Source organism: Nothoprocta perdicaria, unplaced genomic scaffold, assembly GCF_003342845.1.
Source record: "Nothoprocta perdicaria isolate Ctin4 unplaced genomic scaffold, notPer1 scaffold_16, whole genome shotgun sequence".
In the NCBI taxonomy this organism is placed as follows: Eukaryota; Metazoa; Chordata; class Aves; order Tinamiformes; family Tinamidae; genus Nothoprocta; species Nothoprocta perdicaria.
The window spans coordinates 3296030-3319769 of NW_020454760.1; positions in this window are offsets into that span (position 1 = coordinate 3296030).

Here is a 23740-nt window from a genome sequence, read left to right on the forward strand (position 1 = left end):
AAATAAATAAATAAATAAATAAATAAATAAATAAATAAGCAAACTAACAATAAAAAAGCGGCGCGCGCTCGAGCGCCTCGTTAACTTGGCAGCGGCAGAGCGGGAGCGGAGCCCCCAGCGCGGCTGCTCCGGCGGCTGCCCGGGATCCCTCGGAGGCGCCCGGCGCTTCTCAGCGCCAAGCGGCGAGCCCAGAGCCGCTTTTCACTAAAAAATACCGAAATTTGGGGGTTATTGATAGGGTTTGAGGCATGGGTGGGTTTCTCCGGGCGGGCGACAGGCAACACCAAGGAAGTTCCTAAGGCTGAAGTTGGCAAGTTGCCCTCTGGCACGTTGCCGCTAGGAAAACTGCACCTCCTCAGCCTGCTTTTGGCCCCCACCCTCCAGAGGGTCTCCTATGAGTAAAGAATATAAAATAAAACAAAAAATGACCTCAAAAATTTTCAAGAGAAGATGTGAAATGATGAAAGCAAAACTGTTTTAAAATGGCCCTTAACCTCTTATCATTCTCCAGCTATTTTCTAGCTTTTTTTCTTTCTTTTTTTTTTCTTTTTTTTTTCCCTCTCTCCACTGCAGTCACAAAGTAAGTTGCTTGATAATCCATTTCACTTTGGGGCATTGACTCCTGGAGGCTCTAGCTCCCCAGACGTGTTTATTGGTTTTAAACTAATTCTTTCTAAATTGGACGGCTAACGGTGGAAATATTTTTATTGGCTACCRCCCTCGTGCAAGCTTTATTTTTATTCCCAGCGCAAGTGTCAGGCCGGATTTAATGCCTGCTTCTTCCCCAGGGGTTGCAAACAGAGCCGCAGAAATGAGAGTCTAACCCAGGCTGCAGTTACAGGTCTAAGACAGGATATCCCAAGCCCAGAGCTCAGGGTCTCCCTCCAGAACAGGCCCTTGGATTTCTGTGCTCCCTATGCCTTGTTGACAGGCTTCAATCCCCCTCCCCAGACTTGCAGCCTTAACTGCACCCATCCCCCTCTTCTGGGCTCTAAGGCACACAAAAATGCCCACAAATTGCTAATTTTGCTTATAATGCGAGGCCCTCAAAGCTGCATCGTGTGCCCCGGCTCCCCAGTCCTGGGCATCGCTGCAGGGCTCTCCCGAAGCACCGTGAACTTTTTTGGGGAGGGGGGAAGGCAGCGACCTCAAAAGCTAACGCGAGAGGGCAGAATAGCATTAATTGTTGCACTGCCTGACGTCAGACTTYGCTTTGGGGACTTTGGGGTTTTTTTCATTAGTTGCCTGAAATTTCACAGTATTCCCCTTAAAAGTCTACCTTCACTCCCAAGAACTTTGAAAATCTAGTGCTTTGTAGCAACTGTAATTGTAGGGTTTGTTTTTGTTTTAAATCATCTTAGTAGGTGTATAATTTATGCACCTTTTTGCTTTCAAAAAGCTGAAGTTCTATCTTCTCAAAGGTAGAAACTACAGATAGTCATCAAAGTGTTACCTCTATAACTACAAAACTGTTAARAAAAACTCAGGAAGTCTAATAATAAGCATTTTAACCTGCAGGAAATTTAAAACCCATCTGTTGGTAGATCTAGCACCAAATGCAGAAGCAGTAAGGRAAAAAAAAAGTTTAAAAAAATGCATTTTCAAGAGTTTAGCATATATCAATAGGAAAATTGCAAGATTTTTGTTTGTTTTTCAATATAGATTTTTAAAATTACAGAATCCCAGAATAGTTGAGTTTGGAAGGCACCTCTGGAGATCRTGCAGATCAAGCAAGGTGAGCTAGGGCAGGTTGTCCAGAGCCACATCTGGTTGGGTTTTGAATAGCTCCAAGGATGCAGACACCAAAACCTCTCTGGGGAATCTGTTCCAGTGTTTGATCACCCTCACAGTCTAGACGGATTTTCTTATATTCAAGCTCACGTGTTTAAATTCATGTCCATTGTCCTTGTCTCACACACTTAGACACATTGGTATGATCCTCCTGAGCCRCCTTTTCTCCAGGCTGAGCAGTTCCAGCTCTCTCAGCCTCTCCAGCCTCTGCTCACGTGAGAGATGCTCCAGACATTTTAATCATTTGTGTGGCTCTTTGCTGGATTCACTGCAGTATGTCCATGTCTCTGGGGAGCCCAGCACTGGGCACAGCGCTCAAGGAAGGATGAGCAGAGGAGAAGGATCATCTCTCTCGACCTGCTCATGATGCTCTGTCTGATGCAGCCCAGGGTACTGTTGGCCTTCTTAGCCATGAGGGTTAAAGTCCTTGAACTTCAAGGGCATAACCATTCTGTGTTATTCTAAATAAGTCAAATAAACATTTAAGCCCTGGGGGATAACTGAAACAATCACAAAGAATGAAAAATGAACAACTGAAAATGAAAATAAAGCAACTCTATGCTAAATTGTGTATAATTATGCTGCTTATTACACAAACTTGATTGGCTCAATTGCCCTCTTCCTTCTAATCTCTCTTTCAGAACCATTTCCAATGATGCAGATCTCTGAGCTACTTCAGATTTTTGGAATTTCCAGACTGATAACGTGAACAAAGGTACAAATTCTTATTGTAAGGTGGAAACAGAAACAAGTGCTTGACAAATGGCAAGAGAAAGTTCCTAGTATATAAGCATACATATGTTGTTAACAGCTAGTGTGTTTATCTATTTAGCTGTTCAGCATTCCTTTAAGCACTATCCATATTCACACAGCTATTCATTCTATCATACTGGCACAAGAACAAGTAAACATATCGCAGGTTCCATAAGACMTGAAGACCACACATAATCCTCAGCATGAAGTCACCCTTCCTATAAAGAAACGAAGTGGGAGCACGCTCTTGCTCATGTTACAGCACAAATAGAAAGGCAAAGACTCCTATTCAAACACTGGAGGAAAGCCCAAACACCCTGCCTTTTTTTGACCCATGACAATGCTGATTAAGTGGCCAAGAATGTTGGCTACAGAGCTGTCACCTGATCTCCTGGATCAGTAGAAGATATCATCACTCATACAGCTTAAAGCTATTTTTTTCACACCCTACAAAATAGTCAGGCAAGACTGATTTTCACTAGGCACTCCCACCTTGCTTTTTTTCTAAAGCTCAAAAAGATTAACAAAACTTCTTGAGTTTTTCAAAGACACTGAGCTTTACATATGATAAGTAACTTTCTTCAAAGTCTGTATTTTCTTAAAGTACATCACTCATAGCTAATTTATGATAATACAGTGTGATTTGGGGGAGTAAGAAAGTAAAGCCAMATTTCCAGCTCTAAGTTTTACCAAAACTTTTTGTCAGTTGCAGTGCAGTTCCAGGGCCCATCTTTGTTCTGGAGGACCACTCAAGAAAACCTGTATTACTTCTGCAAGAGCAGAGAGAATATGCCAACCTGACAAGATTTTTCTGTTGCTTACTAAGAAACTTCTTAAATACAGAACARCATAGTCTCCTTTACCAATGTTGGYTTACCTATAGGTAGCTTTATCTTCTTATGAAGATTTTGACTGATACTCTTTATATTTCACTAACGATTTTTGTGTCAAAAGTCACAAAAAAAAGTTTACTTATCTTTGTGACAGGATTTATTGATTATATTATACCAATTCAAATTGTATTCTATTGCATAATACTTAATATATCTATATTCATAGATGCTGTAGAAGTTTCACGTGTTAACRAAGAGTTATTTTAGTGATAAGTTATCTCAGCCTTCTAAATAAATCTTCCAGTAGTAATTCAAAATAAGTCAAGCCCCTTCTTTTTTGGTATRGGCATAGTAAGGGCATGGCAGTGTCCTTAAAGGACCATGTCTACTCCATGCCCTGTCTTTGCCTGCCTCTGAGGAACAGCAGAGGACTCTTAAGGTCAATCTACACCAGCTGCAAAAGTTGCTGCATACAAAATGTTCCTCCTCCAGTAGAGACCGATCATATTTCGTGCTTATTGCTGCTGGGGCTTGCTGGCACTGGAATTGATCCCTGATCGTTCATTTGGCACCGAGAGGCACAAATCGCAACTGTGGCTGCTCYCTGTCAGATACTGTCATGTGTAACATGACTTCATGGGTTTTTTTTGGTACTACTAATGGTCCATTTTTTACCAAGGACACCTTGCTTTATGTGCCTGCCCTTGGTCATCACGAAACTTGGTGGCRATAGAAACTAAGAAGAACTTGTTTTTTAATTCTTGCAAACCAACATTTTGCACAGTATCTGAAGGAGTTCTGCTCCTGACCTCAAGATTAACCTGTGGCTCAGCAYTGAAGCAGAAGGCACATTTGTATCTTTCAAAAACTACTTAAAAGCCTAGGAAGAATCATAGCTCTTAATTGCGAGCTTAATATTCTTTCTTCAGCCGAGCCTATTTTGGTAGGGTAAAACATTGAGAAAAGAATGGGGAAAAGAGGTCAAAATATCCAAGGAAAACAGGGTGGATTTGAACACCAGTAAGGGAAGCACAGAGCAGTGGTGGTGCTGTTCATAGAAGGTTAGTTCAAGTCTAAGAACAGAGAGTTGCATTGTGGAAGAGTAGCCATTTTGTAATGTCATGTTTTTCTATCATAAGATGGATATGACCGAGYGTAGCATAGGCAGGTAGTAACTTGTAGCTCAAATAAACTAATAACTATATATGSAGTGCTTCTCCTTTGCCGGAAACAAAGTTTTGGTTCTGCAATAAATATAGCCTCATTTTACCCACACRTACAATGAAAAGAAGAGAGAGAGARAAAAAAAAAAARRAAAAAAAAGCAAAGAAAAGTACACCTTGTATCAGGTCCTGTTCTTACGCGTTTTGATGTCTGCAAGCCAAATCCTTTCTCATCTTCTGATCTTCATCATTTTATCAGAGATCTATTGCACTTAACAGTCTACAAAGACTTAAAATCATTGCAGCTTGTTAACTCTTAGAAGTATTTTATCACCCTATGATATAGGTGAGAAACAAGACTCTTCAAACCTGAGCTCTCTGTTAGGGAACAGCAAGGACTGGCTGCTTGCTAGGGGACTAGAAACCAGAATGCAAGCATGGGTGGMTAGTGCCTTGTTGGCCCCACAAGGGAGCAGGGGGGSCAGGTTTAACCAGGCAAATTCATAGTGATAAAGCAGGTCTAAGATCATCCAAGAAGTGAATCCAAAGRCTGGGTAAAAGCACAGCCCATGATGGCTGCATAGCAAGGCCAAACCACCAACTGAGAGAGTCCATGATCATAAGGCAGGGTCTAATAGTACCGAGCTGGGCTTAAATAGGCCCTGGGGCCCGGGTTGGGGAGTTTCCAGGTGAGGCTAGTCAGGAGTACTAAGATCCAAGTGCACTCAAAGCACTGACACTTTCCTCCTTTGCATCTTCAATGATATCACATGACATACGATATTTTCTCCAGCTTCTGAAAACCTTGTAGGGGAAAGAATTTTCCCTTTTTGTTTGTTTGGTTTTTTTTGTTCCTCTCTCTCTTTTTTAATTTGAACTACTTGTTCCTGGCTTCTCTCAAAATGTGTAGCCCCTAGCTAAGTCTGGGTCAACAATATCAGGAGGTTCATGCAAGACAAAAGAGACTGAAGTAGTTCACATTCCTCAAACACTTACTAATGGCAACTGAGAGTTTGTAACCTTCAGAGTTGTATATGGCTGAATGGGATTGGTCAGGAGCGGAAGCAGCTGGAAACATTGGATTGATCAAACAGAAATACTTGCAAATATTCATATATTCAGTCTTCAAAGTCTGTACAAATGCAGTCTGTAATATCATCTTTGTCACTCGTTGCTTTGATCTCGTCGTTCATCTGGGTTAACATCCTCTTCTATTACAAATTTAGGCTTAATTTTGTTGTCTTCAAAGTTTTGTACTGTTCCACCTCTTCTTACTTATTTGAACTTCAAGTTGCTGCTCTTTTTCGATGCAGTGCTTCTATAATGAACCGTGTCAAGAAATGAGACCAAAAGAATCAAAATTGAGGAGATAGATAAGCACTGTTTAGTAAGCTAGCTCCTCAGCTCCTGAGTTATACTGCAAATCCCTAACATTATATTTGTTCTGCTAAAAATATTCTAGTCCATCTCTCTGCATAGATAAGCTGTTTGCCAGAGTGGGTTTCTCTGCAGACTTCCATCAGATGGAACATTCTCRCTAGTAATAATCCCTAGAGATACCAGACAAAAGTTAGTTTTTCAGATATCTTCATATGAGGCAGAGGAGTGAGGCAGACAACTGGAATAGTAATGTCTTATGGCATCAGCACTAACACTGACTGATGACATCTGCCAGAGTCCTTCAGATGGTCTTTCCAATTAGAGTCAGGAGAAAATATTTCTCACATCCCAGGTCCATTTAACAAGATGCATAGGAGCAAAAAAAAAAAAAAAAAAAAAAAACAGCTAAAAAGTTAGTTTTCTTTCAGGCCATCAGTTCCTTTTGAATTTGTTCACTCACATATATACATATATATTATTTATTGATTATATATATCAATATCTTTAAAATAGCATCAGATAGTAGTATCTGTGCCTTGGCATAAGATTATGTTTTTCCGAAAGTTCATTCTCAGCTAATTAGGACTTTTGAAACAAAAAAAAAAAAAAAGAAAAAAGAAAAGAAATATTTGTTATTTCTTATTTGCTTATTTGTTACCTTTCTGGATCTAAAAAATTAAAAAAAAACCCCAAATCTGTGGTAGTTGAAATTAGGGTTCCTTCTGCCTCTTCATTACTAACATTTAGTTAGCAGTGTAACATTAGTGTGTTTTCAATAGAAGCTCTAGATTGCTTCCGGCTATTAGTTTGATGCAATTAYGGTATAAGATGCATTTTGAGGGACGAGGCCCATATGACAGCACTGCGACCTCAAGCAATCACCGCAGGAGCAGAGCCCCAAAGGAAGGTTCCTTCTCTCCTTTCTCTCTCTTTCTCCCTCCTTTTCCTTCAGGCTGTTAAGTAACTAACAYGAGGTTCACTTTGTTTTCTCATAAAGTCATGTAGATTAGTCAGACACAAGTGTTAGATAGTTGATGTTTGCAGAGTATCTGTTCCATTAAATTTGAAGTTTATGTTCGAAATATCATTTCACCTTAATCCACACCAAGGAGATTTGGGAATCTGAGTCATTCTCCCCTCTCCGAGGTGGGACATGGCATATTGATTCCATTCCCCGCCATTGGAGGTGGGACGTGACATGCATGAACTGTTATTAAGCTGAGCGCTAGTGGAACTTGAAGATTTTCTGTTCTACAGCGGTAGGTGAGCAGAAGGTGCAGTGTGCCTTATATCTTGTTCTTGTCTTTCGACATAAAATTGATTTTTTTTCCCCTCAGAACTCTTCTTTGACAACAATTTATACTCTTGCAAACTCTGTGATACCAACTCATCTGAGGCCATCCTGAGCAGGCTGACACAGTATTCAGTAATGCAGAATCCATCAAAGAGGCAACGTATGAACCTAGATATAAGCACAACCCTTATCCCCACGACCTATGTTGACTTTAGGTATTTATCTTRATATGTTACAGCATTGATGGTAAGCACATATAGTGATGACAACTCTACATAGGGCAGGGCATGTCAGTCATTTATAGAATTCATTTCATATTTATGTATTTGGAAATATTTGGAGAATTTTTTGAAAAAAATAGCAATAGCAGATCAGGAGAGGTATTACAAAATTGAAAGGTTACATGTAAACTCTACCTGTCTGATTTTGGCTTTTTATCAMTTTCTTTGTTTTGTTTTTTATATTCTTGCTATTTTAGAGCAAGGAGGGAATATATTTCCATAATACTTTTGATTGAATCCTTGTTGGTGTTCGCTTGTGCAGAATGATGTAGAGGCGTGAAAGTTAAATGTGCTTCATACCATCATTTTTTCCTCTTGATTGCTCTCATACCAACAGCAGATGTCCAGTGAAGGGACACAAATATTTCCCTTTAGCAAATCATTCCACTGAAAATAAAGGGAGCTTATTTAAATAGTGTGGCCCTGAGGAGACAAAGGAGTGAGCAAGCATAGGAGAAAATAAGAACAGAAATGTACTCAATCGAAGTATTTGCATGCAGTGAAATTTTTAGCAAAGTTACACATAATAACATCAGTAGAAACTCAACAACCCATTAATTTGTCAAAGACACTGGGAATGATAACTTGAAATTTGTTGTGACCATGAACGCTATTGATTCTCCTGCTCCATGCACTATAGTGTTGAAAAATCAATGATTTAATAATTGATTTTATAGTAACTGTTAAATTATTTTATTAAGTTTAAATTAAGAATTATGATGGCTCCAAATGTATGTGCTAGAAACACAATGCTGAAATGGATTCCTCTYAAAAGCTTAAATAACCATTCTGATGAGACAGAAATGATTACCAAAATAAAAGCATGATAAATAAAAGTCAGAAAGGCTTTGCAGATGTGGCAAATCAGTAAATATTACTTGACTTTTCAAAATAAGTGCTCATCCTGCTGTTGCTTATTGTGCAGAACTTTGATTAAAGTTAATGGGAATTCTATGCACAGGAAGGCTGCAGTGTGGTAGASCTATTTTTTTCCCATCACATCAGGATTAATGGGAATTACAGGTGGTGTTTTTTGGACAAAAACATGACCAATATAAAACCAGTCTTTGCTTGTCAAATTGAAAGGGCTACATTAGTTACAGCTCTCAAAGAGATGGATCTTTGTGGCAACTGGAACAATGTTGTTTTCTCCCTTTTCCTATGCATTGATCAGAGGTGAGGGCTGCCGTGAAAAAATCTCATGTTGAAGAACTGACCCATTATTGTCTGAAACTATAAACCAAGTGACAGATGCTAAATCAAGGCGGAATAAAGTCTCATCACAATGGCTTATTTTTATTAGGGTACAAGCAAAGGAAGTATATTAAAAGACTACTGCTAAAAAATCAACACCAGTAACTTGGGCTGTTCCTCTACCAAATTCAAAGGTTCTGATGCAAACAATGATTTTAAGAGCAATAAGAGCTCTTCAGAATATGACCAAAAGAATTAGTTGAAGTAACCTTTGTGGTCATATTAATTGTAGACAAGAGTTATTTTTTTCCTGGGTTAGTATTGCTCTCTTCTAAATWACAATAACATTGGAATAATCTGTATTCATAGCTGGAAGTAACTACTTGCTTCTCTAAATGATCTCTGAAATGCCTCACAAATAGGGATGCAGACTTTCTGAAATAAAATAACTGAGAAAAAAACTCAAAATGATAAATCAGATTTTTTTTTTCTTTTTCAAATATTCCCGCTGAAACTGGTAGTTATAGTGCAGCTCCCCTAACACTTAAGCTGCATTTGAGGATATTAGGCACCTCCTAACCTCACAACAGCTCTCCATTGTCCATCCTGATTTCACTATGCAGATGTGCATGGATCACCTGGCAGCAGTGAGGCAACGCCATGAACTGAAAGATGGACTCCCACAGAAAGAGCGTCTACCTCAGCCTTTCCCTTAGAGTAAGGATGGAAGACCCCAGAGAGACTGCGTAATCAATATTTTGGGGGATTTTCAAAAATCAGYTGGACAAGGCCCTGAGCAATCTTATCCAGCTTAGAACTTAGCATCTCCTTTGCAAAGAAAGTTGAGCTAGATAACCTACAGAGATCCCTTGCAACCTAAATATTTCTATGACTTGCCGATGAGCATCAGTGACAGATGTTTTTCTTGCTTTTAAGCTTCCATAGGCAGAGATTTAGGGGAATCATATAGATTATGAGCAAACATAGAATCTGAGGACTTTAGTATAGAGTAGATACTGGAAAAGAGCTTCTACAAAATGCTGAGTGTTTCAGTAAGTACCAATGTGCTCTGAAAGCCTCATGAGTAGACTGCAGACTGGAACCAGTTCAGCCAGTCTTTGGCATGTGGTAGATGGCTACTAGTATGGAGGGGAAGACCGCTCTTATCAGCAGGCAAGTACTGGTTTGCCATTTATGCAATTTACTGATACCATTTATGTCTCAGCTCACTTTCCACTGGTATCAAGAAGCTTTCTTGACTTTCTGTCTACAGGAAGTCAGTTTTGTGAAAAGCGTTCTAAGGTGCCAGAGTAACAGTGGAAGATGAAGAAACAAAGCAGAAGCTGGACGTGAATTTGGAGATGCTCGTGCCATAGCAGTTGCTGTTGCAGGCCTGGAAGGCCTGTATGAGATGGCTTAGCATGGCTTTGGGGAAAAGGATCTGCAAATTTTCCATCTGGCCTGACAGAGGACTAAGCATGCTAAGCAGACCTGGGACTACCTCACGGTTGCAAATTGTGTTTCTGATTATTGCTATTCCATTTTTAAAACAGCTGTCTCTGAAATTAGGCTGCACGCTGTGCAGTTAAYATTTAGCCATAATGCAACTTCATGCTTCTTAACAGATTGTGTAGGTCTGGCTACTAGGAAAGCAGGAGAATTGTTTTGTATCTAAATAGTAAGCCACTGGCTGTTCCTACTAGGCATGCCATTGTATTTTGGCATACTGACTTGAAGATGCTGTGATAGGCATCCAGGCTTGCCTATCCCTTGCCTTTCCCTGGTAGAAAAGACGGTGGAGGAGAAGGACTAGACGAGAGGACAGCAGCAGGCAGTGCTTTGGACCCGCTGTAAAATACCCTGGACCTACATGCAAGGGATCACATGACAGCTTGGAAAMTTCTGGTGACCTCAGGCTCCATGATTCTATTCCAACTTGGAGCAGAATTAGATAGGTGTAAATGTGATCTTCAGCAATGGCCAGGATCAAAGTGCAGGAGTGTGAATGCACATATGAACCTTGGGATCAGCACTATCAGGCCCRCTGTCAGTAGCTCCTCATCCTTCCTGTCTCTGCCTCTCATTCTTACTGCAGTCTCAGAGTTGCGCAGCTCCGATTTGAACTTCAATATACCATACYCTGGTCTATCCTAACTGTTTTAGAGTTAAGTCCCAGAAGAAGATTCAATAGGTCTGCTTTCCCACACCTCAACATTCCCAAGGGTTTAGAAAAGAAGTTCAATTAACACGTCCTTTTCTATCTCTTATTCCTTTGTATCAGATTGGAAACAAGGAATGACTGATGAGGTGGTTCTGTCTAGTCTGATGTAGAGTATTTCTCTGCCTAACTAGACTGAAGCTGCTGGTGGCTCTGGGTAGTGATACATAAGAAGCCTGTGCAACCCKTGGGAGAAACCCTAGGGAGACTTAAGTGGAAGCAGAACAGCAGATCAGTTGGCTTGTGGCAACATGGATTATGCTTTCTGTTGTCCAGAATGATCTGGAAGCTTTTCACATTGTTCTCTCACCAGTTTAGGGAATAATCTGAAGGTGGYTGTGAAGCTGTTCGATACAAGTGGCCTGTACCTTAAGGCCATTTCACCATAAGGCTGTCACAGAAGACTCTCTTACAGAAAAATTGGTTACTATTGAAGATATAAAAAGGAAATATCTGGCTTTGTTCTTGTGTTTTTGTAAGTCCGGCTTTGAACTTTGTCTGTTTGGTTCTGTTAACAGCCTCTAMGTGTAGTGATAAAATAATGTTTTGATTTAATATGTCCAAAAATGGAATCTGAGAAGAGTTGGAGGGGATTGAAAAAGGATGAGTCAAAATGCAAGAGTGTTTTTGCCCACTTAAGGTGACTTTCTTCAAACCCAATGCTTAAAACRACGCTAACCATACATTTTATTTTAACCTATTTAAAAACATTGTGCCATAACTGTGCTGCAGCTTCTTTAGTCTGTTGCAGCTCACATGGCCATGCAACTTTCTTCACTAATAGCAGAACTCCAGCTGTATTAGCTATATCCATCTTAGATAGACATCAGTGAAAATGTCCCTTACATTCACTGAACATTTTAGGTTTTACCGAGAAGAGAACATTTCTGGGCTGCTCCCGATGCCCTTGAGAGCAATTTTTTCTCATTTTCCATAATTCTTTTCGGTGATTCAGTTTCTGTGAAGAGATTCTAAGAAAAATACAAAAACTAGGGTAAAGAAAGGTGAGAGGGGGTAGAAAAGAAACAAAGAAAGGAAAGATGCAGTTAAAAAACAAAGCGGCATGTAATAGAAGCACTGATGAAGGAGGATGAGGAATCAGTGACACAGAACAAAGGGAATGAAAAAATGAAGAAACTATTGTGTCTTCACAGAAAAGTAGCACTTACCAGTGGCTAACATTTGAGAAAACTTTTAAATAGGAATGGTCTACTTATATTTCGCAATATTTTTTTTGTCCATCTCAAATGAAAGAATGCTGGAGAACCCTGTGCCAGACACATTTTTTTATATATATATATATGTATAAAATATATATTCTACTTCAGTTCTATTCTATTCTATTCTATTCTACTATATAATATATATGTAAATTATATCATTTATGTGATTTATATACATTTATGCATGTGCTTTGTACTGTGTTTTTATATATACATGTGATTTGTATTATGATTTTTATACATGAAAATATATACATATTACATGATTGCTGGTCTCAGTTGATGACATTTATCTTTACAAATCCACTGAATTCTTTAGGTGAGAGAAATCAGAAAAGATATATTGGCATTCTCAGTTTTGCTCAGAGGGAAACTAAATGTCTATGTCATTGTAAAGATGGACTTGTATGTGTTATGTGTGCATAGTATTGATTTTATAATGAATTGCRTTCATGCAATGCAGAGTATTTTATGTACTTTAAGGAATGCTTGTTWGGGATATTACTTGTACACTAATAGGAGTTTTCAGAGCCCAATCTCATATTAAAAGAAAAATTTTGGTGCATAGTTTTAAAATACTGTAAATGGTGGCTCTTTTTTTTTCCAGATGCAGTGATGAAGAGAATTCTAACTTTATCAATTAAAGAGGTCTGTTTTGTACTATGCACTGAGGGGATCCTTGGAGTTCACACTGTGCCTAGAAAATGTCATCAACAATAGCTGCCTTGCTTGGAGAAGACATACAATGCTCCTCTGAATAAAGCAGTAACGAGGGCTGCAATTCAGACTAATAACTTCAGTTAACTCAGGACACCTAGATCAGCCTCAAGGACCCGTTATCTTTCTGGACAGATTTAAGTGGGAGAACTGTGGATTAGTGTGAAGASTGGCGATGCTTTCATCGTCTTTGAACATACTGCACAGAGAGGGTCAGAGGGGGATTCAGCCCTGCCTAAGGGAATTAGACATTGTGCCATAAGGGGAGCTCACAGATCAGGGAGGAGAGAAGAGGCTGACCGGGCTGAACTGCTGACAAAAACACAAGATTTAGAGAAGTGATCAGCTTAGATTAGGAGAAAAGTATGCCAAAGCATTTGCAGTTGTCAAGAGTTTTGCAAGTTAAACTCAGAGCCATTTCTTTGCTGAGCCTGAATTCCATGTTTTTCTGGCGCAGACTCTGAAAGGCATAAACCACTGTGTCATATTGTAAAACTGGAGGATTTGGGAATGTACAGATCCTGTAGTGAGTTGGCTGGGAGACTATCACATTAATAAGAAAAASGATGTTAGACAAGAAATCTAAGTTAGATTTGTCTAAGTTAGAGTATGTCAGAGCTAGGAACTTTGGAAACTATGAAAGGATACAAACCAGAGGTACATGGCCAGGAGGTATGTGAGAGTGAGTAAATGGCTCTGTATTCACCATCTTAATTGGTAATGAAGTTAGCTTGTAATCAAATAATCTATCCTTTTTTTTTTCATTGTTGTTGTATGCACTTATGTACATCTATAAAAAATAAATATATGGCAATACTTAAACCACAAATTTATACAGGACCAGCATGGTCAGTCTTGGCAAGATCGTATGTTCCTGGTAGTATTTTCATGCTGGCAAAATGCGACTCTGATTTCAGTTAGACAAATTTTTCACTACTTTTTAATACCAAATGAAAGATTATCCAGATGTGAGACAAAGCTATGCATTTAGCATATGGCTGAAATGAGGGGAAAATCATTGTCAAAGCAAATGAGCGTTTAGATAATACAATGATAAGAATAATGTAATTAAAGTCATTTTCATACCACTGATTTTATCACTCCATTTTCCACACTGTTCCTCCTAGTCATATTCTTTGTTTCTGTACAGATCTATTCATTAAGAAACAGTGTGTAACATTTGGCCTAGACGGTACCGAAGATTAAGTCCTGTGATTGTTTGATTAAGGATTAATTCATCTGAAGAACGCAGAACATACTAAAAAAGAAGGGAGAAAGAAGACTGATAGCTCATCCTGGAGATCTGAAATGGAAAGCCCATGAACACAGCTGGATGAAGAACTGGCTGGCTGAGGAGACAGATGATCAAAAGGATTTGGAAAAAAAAATGAAAGAAAGGAGAATGAAAGAGACACAAACAAGGATGAAAGGGAAGAAGGAAAAAGGATAAGAAGGGGAGAATGAAAAGGAGCCTGTTAATGGTAGCTAAAGATAAAAAAGGAGAGGGAGGATAAGGCGTAAAGTGAGACAGAATTTAATTATGCATACTCTCCCTTAAATGGCCAACTAGCCTGGAGTCCCACGGGCCAAGTGTCTGTTTCAATTTGTTTGGTGGAACAAGCATGTTGTGTATCATAGCTCAAATCTTTAGCAAGTAGGATACATTGGGAAAAAAGGCAGAGTTTTCGGAGATGGGGTAGACATGATACGATGCTGAGCATTAGAGTTCTGAAAGGGCAGGTATTTGAGTAGCATATCTCATCCCTGGACCTAACATTGACTCCTCTGCCAGTCTGAAAGAGGCATCTATGAAACCAAGGTCTCCGTTACGCTCTCCTTCCAGAGAGTGGAAAATGCTCTTAGCTATTTTGCCAGGCAAGGCCAAAGGAAGCTCTTGCATTCAACGCAGGAAACAACTATGCCCTTTGCTTTTGGCTTCCTCATTTCTTCGCCTCCATGTTAGATGCTAAGAGGTAAAGCAAGGAATCATTCTTCAGCCAGACCCATTTATTATTATTATTATTATTATTATTATTATTATTATTATTATTATTATTATTATTATTACTACTACTACTACTACTACTACTACTACTACTACTACTACTACTACTACTACTACTACTACTGCTAATACTATTTTAAGAATACTATTACTTTTTAGTTATTTACATAGTCAGAAGGGCCTTCTGCCCTTCTTACCTAAGCTTTCTGTTATTTGGGAGCTTTAGGATTGGGGTTTTATTTTTATGTTGAACCTTGATAGATACGAAGTGCTTTTTGTTTTCGTTTTAATAGCTATGTTTATAAAGCCTTACATTCCGAATTTGTGAAATCCTTGTGATGATAGCTGATATTTTCCAGTCCTTCCTTACAGGAAGAGCTCTATCTTCATCCTCCTGGCGTGACAGGCTAGCACTTGAAAGTAGCTCCACATATTCCTCCAAGGATCGCTGGCCAATAATGGAACCACTGTCATGGTAAAAGAGGTCTATTCTGCCTAGACATGTTGTAGAAACAAACTTCTAGTGAGCCCCTCTGAGGTGCACCTTTTCTTTGTCCTAAACATTCTTAGGCCAGGCACTAAAAATAGTTTATCTTCTCCTGATCTGCTCTATKAGAGACGAAACATTGTCAGAAATGTTAAAAGGATTGCTCTGCAGCTGAGATGACTCACAGCATTGAACTGAAGATTTTACATATTGARGACTGTTTTCTAGTTCTATCAGCATCAACAGTTCTTGGATCTATTTTCCTTTCAATATCTCTGCTGGTGTTATATTACTTTAATTTTTATGACACTTTGTGTAGGATTGTGTCTAGTGCTACCATGTAAATAACACACCTACGAATGTGCCATGTATTTCATCTCTCCAGGTATGTATAACTCATAATAGGACTTAGTCTACTAAAAAGTGAGGTCAGGGCATGTCCTGGTCTCTTGGTCCCCCAGCAATAACCCAGGATGCAATGAAACACCTTTCCTGCTTACATAGGCTTTCTGTGAAAGGAGAACACATATAAAGAAGCTAGTGGATGACTATGGTCAGGACTTGCCTTTTGAGTACAGGAGGATAGACATGTTCTTGAGACCATCAGTTTAGACACAACCAGGAAGACCAATCTCCCATCTTTTTTTTTCAAAAAAGACTTTTTTTTTATAGGTATACCTTTCTTTCCCCCTTGCGCTTGCCATCTTATGATTCTCTCTCTTTTCTTCCCTTGAAGCTGTGATCCTTTCATCCCTAASGAAAGTTTTCTAACAATATCCCACTATTTCCTAAATGACTTCAAATCTGTTTGGTTTAGAGCCCAAGTGCCAGCAGGCCAATGCTGCCATTTTTAACACTACTTCAGAATCATCTGCTATGAATCTCTTTTGAACACACTTGCAAGGAGTGTGCTAAGGTCTGACTTTAATGAAACATTCACATTCTGTTATCTGCCATGTRTGTCATACTTTCCTTCCCACACTGATTTGTGCATGGTTTGGAACTAAGGTAAAACCACAGTAAAAAARGAAAAACAAGCAGCTCACCTATTGTCCTAAATAGAGAGATTTGTAATATTGCATTTTTCTATAAAGTTGTAGGGTTAACATTATTTACCTAAGGTTTTGCTTTTTAATACTGCATTATACAGACATTTAAGTATAGTGTCCTGATTGACATGGACATTTTCTTTAATATATGTTTTAGAAAAATATATTGCTGTGGAAAAAAAATCATTTTTATAAGAAACTCATTATAAAGCACTTTTATGGACATTATATATATTCTGCCAATTGGTCTCTACTGGCCAAATAAATTTCACCTTCTTTTACAATAGCATAAGAGAGAAAGAAAAGAAAAGCAAAGATGACAGCAAATGTTAACTTAATTCTTAGAGTTAAGTCTAATTTTTGGATTTAAACACAACTTCTGAAAAGACTTCAAAGAAACATTTACATAGTCATCTGGTGATATGATTGCAATGAGCCAAAGAAAGGGAATCTTCACACTTGGAATTTCTGTATTTATCAGTGTTTAAGCATTCAGTAGGCAAAGGAGTGGAACCCAAACCACATTCCCTAAGAGGAAGCCCTAACAACTAACCTTTCAAATTCTTCTTATTATTATTTATTTAATTATTTACTTACTTTCTACTGTCTTACTTAATGAATATTTCAGTATACCAGTCAAAATAAAACCATTTTGCTTTTAATMTAGGAAATGTTGAAGGGAGACATTTCAAGAATTTATTATTTTTCCCTCAAAAACAATGTCTGTTTCATGAACAGACTGTTTTTAAGTAAAAACGATTTTGGTGTTTCATTCTTTTCAACAGCTTCATCACTTGTAAAATGAACATGACYACATTGCTGTATTTTTAAGGTTATAAACACACATTGTTCTCTTTTTTTTTATGAACCGGAGCTGAAAAGTATATATTYTTTTTAGTTCAGTCATTAAAATGATATTCAGCATGTCAGACATTTCAAATTCAGATTTCTGGGCATTTATRTTTGCTTTGTAAGAAGTGGATAACAAACCTTACTGGACATACAGAATTCAAACATCACACGAGAAATAATATCTGTTACTGGATCATATTTTTTGGTGAGAGAAATTAGAAAAAAAAATGTTATATAGAGAAAAAAACAAGCCACTCTTACTGAAAGAAAGGTAGGGTATTGTGTTTTCAAAAAACTCCAGTTTGTGCTTACTGTCATTCCAAAGCCACTTCCACTTGCCACTATTCTGTGGTAAGCAAACATGAAGGAAGAACTCGTGGGTTGTCCAGAATCCGTAAGAGTTTGTCTGGAAGTTGAACTCACTATTGTATTTCAGAGGAGAATTAAGATAACATCTGCCATTCCCAGAAATGGTAAAATAATTAAAAGGCTGTTGTGGGTTTTGCTCCATTGCTTTTAAAACCATCCCTGTGTCCTGAGTGGAATGAAATACAGAAGAAATATTTTTTCATTTAAGATATTTTTAGTACAGAACACAGAAGAACATCTTTGTTCTCCTCCTAACTACTTGGGGTTACTGTAGCTGTTTCAGTCAGCTACTGAATTAATAGGCTTCAACCCCAGCCTTCAAGGAAGGACTACAAACAAGGTTGCTATCAGTCAAGAAGGCATGTGCAAAAGTTATTCAAGGCTTACGAATATTAAGCAATAACAAATTATTTTATTTCAAAATATTAAGACTAAATCTGCCCTCAATGTGACCCGTTTTTCTTCAAAAAAAAAAAAAAAAAAAGAAAAAAAAAAGATGGGGAGGAACTGGGAGAAAGACAAAAATGTAGAACTATGTCTGTTTAGAAGTTACTCTATATTAGAAAGATGTTACTCATTTCTGAATTCTGTAAATTCTATTTGTAATATCAAGAGAAAGGAGACTTTTAAAATGCTTCTGGTGAGTTATGAATGCCAGCTAGCTGGTCAATAGGTAGACCAGTTTGGCAGCTGGACACGAATTTATCTGGAATACAGCATGTTTCTTTGCTGACTCAGTTYGGAGCAAGCCAAATTTCAGCAAAAGAAAGCCAAATGTTTTATATGATTTTTCCACTTTTTCATAATTAGGAAAAAAAMCCCTCTCTTTCTGTTTAGAAAATGGAAACAATGGAATTATAAGTTATTTAGTCATAACTGAAAAGTAACAATGAACAAAATAAATGCACAGAGCAATTGATCCACAAAATAGATGCAACTGTACACATTTAAAATTGTGTACAACCTCTGTATAGTAAATCATTTAGCAAGTTGTTTCATTTACTGCATCCAGTCTCCTACAAATGGTTCTCCTCATTTCCAGATAAGCTTTCAAGAATAATAAATATCCCCTTAAGGGGATATGCTTTAAAGCAAATAACCATTGCCAAATAATTTATCACATGTAACCACTGGTCTCTCTCCTTAATTACTGGCATTTCATTCTACTGCGCATTTAAAAGAAGTTAAGCCTAGTGCCTATTCTCAGTTTATTCTTTTTTTTTTTCAAGAGCTTCTTTTCATCTCATACTCAAGAGTTTGAAGCAGACTGTCCCTTTTTGTGAAGAAAAGCATTTCTGTGGAACTTCACCTATGGGACTCTGTGGCAAAGAGAATCCTATTTAATTCCTGGCATGAAGTATATAAAAGAAGTCCTTGTTTGATTCAGGTTCAATAAACAATTGTTGGTACTTACTTGCATAGGGTAGCATGATGCCTAATTTGGGGTAGGTCAGYTTTTGCCTACTGTTCAATATTTATTTCTCTGTCTCATTTGTTTCTTTAATTTATTTAATGCTGCAATGTTGGGATGCCATTTTTCTGGGAACTGAAACAGTTAGAATGAATAGTCTGTCTCTTTGTGGTTTCACTGAACTTTTTTCAAGGTCATAACGATTTGCTAGGGCATGACTGTAAGAACCAAGTTACCGAGATTTTTTCCATTTTTTTAAAGGCTTGGCTTAAAAAAAAAAAAAGGAAGAAGAAGCAATGCACTCTCAGTATGTTAATGAGGATCTAGTTTATTTCGCTAAGAATATTGAATAACTGCAAGATCATATTCTGCTCTCATCAAACAGATGCAACTCCTCTGACATCAGTGGACTTGTGTAGGCGAGTGTCTTCCAGCTTTTGGTGTTTATTCGGAAAGAAGTTTAAAATAGAACTGGTGACTTCAAACAGTCTTATAAATCAGATTTGATTACACAGAACTATGAAATCTACTCCTCCACTTGCAGTTTATTCTATTAAAGTCCAATCCTTCTCTGGGGGTAATGGAATAGGCCATTCAGCCATCAGAAAAAATGAACAGGCAGATCTTGGCTATTTCTTTTGTACTGATGGGTTTAGCTAGTTTTAACTATTATTTGAAACCAKCCAGGCACCAAGGGGCAGATTCTTCCAGTCAAATTCTTGCTGACGTCAAGAACCTTGACAGTAAGGCCTGGGTCATCCAACCTTGGCTTGTAACATAAATTGCTGTGTATAATATAGCATGTGTTGTGCCATGAATGTGGTATATATTCATGGGATTTACCTCTGCTACTCCTCACCAGAACTTGGCTACAGAACAAGAACTGTGACTTTGAGAGGTGACTCTAAGGCTCAATGCCTCCTTGGGCTACTCCTGTACTGCTACTCCTACCACTCCTCCCATGCAATCTAACCAGCATAAACAAAATATGTTATGAGTTATTTTCCATGAGGATTGCCAAGGGACTACCAATATGTTATTGCCTGCAGACGTGGGCTCCCCAGTTGCCTGAGGAGTTAACCTGTGCTTGTGTGTTTTATGTCTATTTAACAGCCCATATGCACATACACGTTTTCACAAATCCTATACTAGACTTTCAGGATCCCAGTATTTTCATGTTTTAAGAGGACTAGGGATAAAACTTCTTTTTAATATAGAGGTGGTCATGTAGAGTTCTTTCTGAGGGTTTGTACAGGAAACAGGTAAGACTTGAAATGTCAGCCTTTCTCCATGAAGGAGGAGTGCACCTCTCAATTCTTCCTCTGAAGCAACAAGATCTATAATCAGCTAATGAAATGTTTTTGTGAATCAGAACTAGTGTCTTTTATTCAAAGTATAGTATAAGATAAAGCTATGTGAAGACTAGTTATGCCATAATGAACWTGCTTTATGTTCAAAGCAAAGAGAGCGGGGCTGCATTTCAATAAGCACTGAAGTTGAGTTGATGGATTGTTCCTCAGAATATAGATTTTTCATGAGGTAAAGTGGTAGTTCTGCTGCTCTTTAAAGAAGACCAATCTGGCAATACMAATTATTTTCTCATATAAATATAAAAGAAGGCAGTAGATTTGCAAAGGACTATATCAGAATTGAAGCATCAGCATGTTATAGTACCRGCAGACACATGAATGCATTTTCTTTTCATTAGGTTCACTTATTCCACCTTTCCTTATGTAGCTTGAGAGTAAATTTGAAGCAGTTTTTCCGTATTTTTCATTTATTCTTGCCAACAAATTCCTATAACAAATATAAGTTTCAGCAGCTATAATGATTAAATAAATTTGCTGGCAGTGCTCACGAAGAATTGAAACAAGTTCAGTATCTGTCTTTGCTTTATCACAGTATACATACTGCATATATTAATTTCAGAGAATAAATAACTGAAATATGTTCCCAGGTAAAAGATTTAAAATGTATAAGAAGTGGAATAGAGTGGGTAAAATATTTCACAAATTTGCAAGAAAAATGTGAACTGTGTTTTGTTTTCTTAGACTATAGGGAAGATATTATCCACAAAATCATAAGAAATAGAGACAATTTATCCCTAACAGAAGACCGTGTTAGGAAAGAAACAAGATAATCACATCTCCACTAAAAACAAATAGGTACATTCTATGCACATTTTTCTTAGAAACCAAGGGGTAATATGGCAGCTCAAGGTTGTACTTGGAAAATGAAAGCAAACCTCTAGAGTAATAGAAGGACTCCATGCTAACTGCTGTGAATAGTTGAAGTCTTCCTTAGAGAGAAAACACCAGTGAAAAATTATGATTATCTGTTTCCAAGTATTAGTATGAAAAATATATATTATATATACATATATATATGCAGTACACGGAAGGAAGTACTATAGTACTAAAAGGCACTCTTGGATTTCATAAATGACTTATTTTCCATTTTTAAAGTACTGACACAAATTAGTACAGAATTCTTATTCAGCATTGCCCATATTTATTGTTTACTGCTTATTTTTATAGCTACTTCCTTTACCTCCTTGCACAGAAGAATTGATACCGTTCCCATAGTCATTGATTTGAGTTTTACCGTTCCCATTATTCGTTCTTCAGAGAGTCGGAATATCCAGCGGGCATTGTGGGCAGCTGCCAAGTCTAAGGATTGTATCAAACACAATCACATAAAGCTTCACTTGAAATAGGACCTGGAGCTTGCATCTTCCTGAAGTGTGGACAGTGACTGCTTGTGCCTTGTCTGCAAAATGAATATAGATATACCGTATAGGTTCCTAATATAACGACTACTGTCTGTTGATTGCATAGGGAGCCAGCATCTGGCAACCTTGGCTATTTATTAGGCAGCTTGAAGAACATATTCCTCTATTGGACTTCAGTGCCATTTGTTGTTGAACCAAAACTTGTTGTGAAAAAACTGCTGTAATTGAAGTCTGTGAGAGCCTTTTCTGAACAAGTCTCCTTAAAACAATGGGATTTAATCCCTTCAGCTCCCCACTCCAAAAAAGAAAACTGTAAAATACTGTAAGTGCTTTTGGCAGTGTGATACCAATGGTGTGTAAGTTAATCTAACTGCTTGCATACATGGGACATATAATGCAACATTTACTTTCACTACATCTTTAAATTGTTTTCCTTCCAACTGAAATTTTAGTGGCAATGTTAAACAACYAAAATGTTCTTTTTTTTCATGATTCTTGATTTCATTTAGAGCTGTGAATGGCAGCTAACYATGCACTGCCTCTTTGTATAGACAAGTAGTTTAGAAAGATGACTGTATTTTTACACGCTTTACTCTTTCTTTCTCTTGTGGGGAGCCAGACCTGGCTGCCCTTATAAGCTGCTCTGTAAAAGGGTTATCTCTAAAGTTTCTCCTCTAGGTATTCAGTATTAAGTTGTAAATTTAGTAGTTTTTTTATATGAATATTATCCTTCACCAGGAAGTTTTCATTTTTAGGGCACAGAATTATATATGTTTGTCCAAAAAAATAAGCAAGGAGGAGAAAAAGGGAAAAAGGTTAATACTATATAAATTGAATTTTAAAGAGTGTATATATGATACACCATATCTATACAATTCTTATCACCTATAAAAAGAAGAGTCCTTTCAAGAGGAGCCATATTTCTACCAACCAAAAAAAGAGTTAATTAATTACTATCCTAGAGGACAAAATTGGYAGCCCTTTTCCTCTTAAATGCTTTTACTCTCATTAATTCCCCATTGGCAATATATCCATACATTTTTAATATATTATATTTAATAATCATATAATGCCCCTGAAAAAGTGCTAAAACTTCCCGGTTTCATTACATCACCGCCTGTAAAATAATATAAACCCTAAAAACTTTTTATACATTTCCTCTCAACTTGTTTAAACTGTGTTCATTTCAAACTTCTATTTATCAACAAAAAGTTAAAATAATCAAGTTTATTTACTTTCTTTCTTTATACTTCCTGTTGTACTTTCCATGTCACTTTGAGAGCTGAGGGTTTCCTACCGATCAACATTGCTTGGTGAGAAGAGGCAATCGCAATCACACCAGCTACTTCAGTGAGGACAGAGCGTGTTAGCAATCAAGGCTCCCTGTATTAGAGATGTCACCAGATAGTGATTCAGGTCAGCTGTATCTAAATATATAGTGTCAACCTCTCACTGTAGGTCTTAAAAATACACAGTTTTAAGCTGTACATTYATTTTCTCTCAAAAAACCTTTTCARCCACCATCATTAAATTCATCCAMATACAGCTCAAAAAGGAATTGCCTCTACTTCCATAAGTACAAATAAYATAACATTTAAAAGTGACAAGAGAAGCTAAAACCGATCCTGTTGAATCTTCTTGCTTTCTTCATTGCTGTTACATATATATATGCATTACCACACATGATGACTTCTTTTTGATCGTATTACTGAGCTATCATCTATGATCGAGTGTCACTTGAATGATGTGTACTGAGTACTTCACATGCTTCTTTTCTATTCAAATACATACTTTTACACATTAAGACATGCTGTGTCATCTTTTGTTGTGTTTATGGTTTGGCTATGCTGGCAAGATTATCAGTTAAGTTCTTTATTTCATATAATTTATAAATTGACTATGGAATCAGATCTCAAGCTAAAGCTAATGGGAAAATTCTAATGATCCTCCATAAGAAAAAATCCATTTTTAGCATACGTTAGAATTAAG